At 49.9% G+C, this 3,929-nt stretch overlaps 1 protein-coding gene across 2 annotated transcripts in view; it reads left to right on the top strand.

The window, feature by feature from the left end:
* Window positions 1–3,718: 3,718 nt before the first annotated feature.
* Window positions 3,719–3,929, top strand: part of CASZ1 (castor zinc finger 1) — a 211,432-nt gene continuing 211,221 nt past the window's right edge. The window contains exon 1 of one of the 2 annotated variants that reach the window (XM_014941481.1): window positions 3,719–3,846. The gene's annotated coding sequence lies outside the window, so the exon portion shown is untranslated. The remainder of the gene's footprint in view (window positions 3,847–3,929) is intronic. The other variant, XM_014941483.1, reaches the window with a different exon arrangement.

The following is a 3,929-nucleotide window of genomic DNA, read 5'->3' as shown; positions in this document are numbered from 1 at the left end:
ATGCTATGGTAGCTAAAGAAAGACTGGGAATAGGTGAAACCTGTTTGGAGATGGAGGAGCACGTGGAATCCGAGCTGCCAATGATCTTGTGCAACTGAACTGTTTGTTTGTTGAACGCTCAGGCAAGCAGGGAGCAGTGAAGACAGGAACCATAACTGTGTAAGGTTTTACTAAAGGCTGGTAAAGAAAACCGCAAGGGGAAAGGGAACGATAGTGATGTCCAAGACTCCTTTTGGATTTTTTCCATTGTTGCGTTGTATACATAAAAAAGAAAAGAGCAAAAATGAGAGACATTTTGGTTAGAGGTCTTTGGTTAAAAGGTCTTCAATCCCAAGGAGAGAGAGTCGGTCTGGTTCAGGTGAAATCCTGAGCTGTGGGCAAGGAACACCCATGGGCAAGAGGAAAACCCAATCTGCACTGAACTGTCCCGCTCCCCAGGTACATCTCCCTCTGCTTCTGTTAGAGAAGGTTTATTGTTGAATTGTCAGTGCTGTTAAACCATAGCTAAACCATAGCATAGATTTGTTGAGAAAGAAAATAATCTTTTAGGGGAAATCTGAATGAAATCAGGTATGTCCAGCATTGGTAAAAGGCTCTTGAGATTGCTCCGCCGATGGCCGTATTGCTCCTTTCTTAGTCTTTCTGTGTTTCAGACCCACTTTTATGATAGATGCAGATGCCAGCACTTATGGTTTGGGGGCAGTATTGACACAAGAACACAAAGGACTTGTGAGGGTGGTGCCTTATTACAACACTAAATTAGCTGGAGAGAGATTACTGCACCACTTAAAAGGAACTCCCGCAATGGTTAAATCTATAGAACATTTTCATCCACTGTTCAACACGGAAGTAAAATTGCTTTGGGTTGATGACAGGAAGATGCTGCATAAATAGTTAAGTATGCATCATTTGCAATTTGCTAAATTATTTTCTTTCTATCTAGAACGGGCCGTGTAAGGTGTCATTACCTCCTGTTCTGTCTGACTGAGGAGCCATGTGCTCTGGGGCCTTTACTGGGAGCCAGTATGGCAAACGCCAGATGGGCTGGATGGGGCTGGGCACAGGCAAACACCAGAAAGCGGGGACTAAAAGGTCAAAACCCACAGGTTAAGCGTGTGGAATGGGGCTCCAAAACACACACAGAAAGGCTTTTGGGCATGGTGTGGTTTGGAAGGAGGCTTGATGCTGTTGTCAGAGGTATGGTTTGTAGGGTGTCTGAGCCCCCCGCCACGTGCAGGGGAGCACAGGCAGGAGAAAGCTCTTGGGCCATAAATACAACCGCCTCGAAAACACTTGGCTGTCCCCAAATTCTCCTCCCAGCCAGGACAACTCCAGAGTAGTCCAAAATGAGCCAGGTTCCAAGCAGAAGGAAGACCATTCAGTCTGCACTCAGCACCTCAGATGAGAGAAATGCAAAAAAGCGAACAAGAAAAAATAATAAGTAAATGCAATTAAAAGTAACGATGCAGATTTAATTAAAGGGCCCTATTCTCCCAACCCTTCATTCTTCAGGGATGCCTCATAAGCAAGAATTCATAGCTTGGGACCTGCTCTTTTATACTTTTGTACCAGAAGTTGGGACATTCACTTTCAGAAACACCTGGTTTTTAACCTGGTGGTGTCTCTCCAGCATACAAATTCAAGAACTTTCCTCTTTTTATTTTCAGCAATTTATAAAGACTTGCCACAGTTGTTATAACAGTCTCACGCAGTCTTATTTACTTTAATTATCCCATTTTCGTCCCCATTTTCCTGCTTTCTTATTGTGAGCAGGTAAAAACAAATAACTACAGAATGACGAATACCAAACAATATTCAAATAAACAAAAGCCCAGATTCTGCAAAAGCACAGACGCTTTAAACACGCTGAGTATTCCCACAGAAATATGTATCTCCGCTGTAAATTCAGCCTGGTTAGTAAAAGTCTAGTCTTCCCAGGGACCTAAATATTTAACTCAATAGATGTACGTTGCTAAACTTGTCTGTTCAAAATTCATGAGTCAGACTCCCCCCCTCCCCGAGCTGCCAAATTACAGGATTTTCTCAAAAGCTATTAAAAATCCATTTCTTTGGAAGTTTCTTATTTTTCCTCTGGCTTCTGGGGCTTTTGGGAGCACTGGGCCACATTTCCAAGCTTCCTTGTTCAAACACAAGTGCTAGAAACATGTCATTCCAGGAGCTGGGGATCAAAGGAGAACACCAAATATTGGAAGACTCACAATAAAAGCTCAAGAGCTGGCAGCGGTTCCCGCAAACACTCACGTACGTGAGTCACTTTTACTCACATGAGTAGTCGCATCGAAATCAGAGGAATTAGTCTATTATTATTAATTATTGTTATTATTTATGTGTGTGGCAATAGCATGTAGGAGCTGCGATCACGGAGCAGGGCCCCATTGTGCAAGGCACTGACAAATCCGGAGCAAAACCATGGTTTCTGCCCCAAAGACCTTCCAGGGTGAGGATGGGACAAGAGGCAACAGGTGGAGACAGACCCAGACAGGGACGCGCAGGGGCCAGGGGTGTGTGGGTGTTGCTGACGCAGAGCTCCCCGCTCCCGATGAGGAAAGGTGTTCCAGAGTTTACAGAGCCTGGGCCTGGGGCTCCTGCGAGCCCTGCCATGGAGGGAGATGTGCCCACGGTCCCGCAGACTTAATTCCTGCCAGGACGGGGGGGACAGGCAGGCAGGGAGGGGTGCCACCGAGCCCCGGCCCTGGGTGCAGGGGGAGGCTATTGGTTCCCCTTGAGAGAACTGGGGGATGAAGGAAAGGGTCTGTGTGGATGGCCTTGGAGAACCACCACCACCGAATGTGCAGTCCTAGCTAAAGCATCTACTGACTGCCTCAGGGAGAGCCGAGAAAGAAGAGGTGGGAGCTGAAGAAAGTAGTTTCTTAACGCAGAAATGTGATGCCTGGCTGTTGGAAATGCAGGTGCATGCAAATGTAGGGGCACCCTTGGCTCTGATCCTGCAAAAACATCCCCCCAAAACCAGCCCAGCCCATGGCTTGCGCCTCTGTTCCTCGTCGTTTTCTCTAGGATCCAGCCCTCCAAAAGTTAGTCCTGTGCGTAAGTGCCAGCAAGGCGGGTGCTGCGGGGTTCCAGACCCAGAAAGAGTTTGGTTGGAGGTGCCACGCGTTGCTGGGTAGTTCTAAACTTGAGCGAAATCCAGACTGAGAACATAAGCCAAAGAAAAGTACCAAAGTTTAGAAGTTTGTAAAACAGAAACTGAACATTAGGGCTGGGAGAACCAGCTGGAAAATAAAGAAATACACGCAGCCTAGTTACTTGTGATCTGGATGGAGTTCCGTCTTGGGGAACTAAAGGTGGGCAGAGGTCACCTGGCTGCAAAATAGAAAATTTTATAAAACTTCCAGTGCCTCGCTGGGAAGGGGGACGGGTGGGGACGAGGAGGCGGCTGGTGCGGGGACGGGGCAGAGCCGGGCAGCTGCCCGCCCGGGCTGGGAAACGGGGACACCGTCTCTCCTTTTCCCTTGCCAGGGGAGGGCGATCCGGTCCGGGTTTTGCGGGTGCCCGTCCCTCGCCTGCCTTGCCCTGCCCGCCTGGAGACCGAGTCCGCTCCGTGCCCGCTCCCTCCCCGCCGCTCCCCCCCTTCCCCTCCCCGGGCGGGCCGGGGCAGGCGGCCGCGGGCTCCAGGCCGGGTTTTGCGCGCCGCCCGCCCTCCTGTTAGAAATAGGAAAATTCAATAATCAAAGCAAAGGGGAGCGCGAGGAGGAAAAATCCGGGATCAGGGCAAGTTTGATGGCGCATGCGCGCTGCAGCCTCCATCCCAAACACACACACATTTCCCTTGACTTGGAAAGTCACCCAAAGCAGCCCCAAGTGCAGGTAAGCCCGTCCGCTCCCGCCTGGCCCCGGCTACGGCCCCGCCGCCGGCAGCCCCCCGTTCGGCGGCGCCGGGGCCGGGGCGC

Source organism: Calidris pugnax, unplaced genomic scaffold (assembly GCF_001431845.1).
Source record: "Calidris pugnax isolate Ruff unplaced genomic scaffold, ASM143184v1 scaffold82, whole genome shotgun sequence".
Lineage (NCBI taxonomy): Eukaryota > Metazoa > Chordata > Aves > Charadriiformes > Scolopacidae > Calidris > Calidris pugnax.
This window is presented reverse-complemented; position numbering and strand designations above follow the sequence as displayed.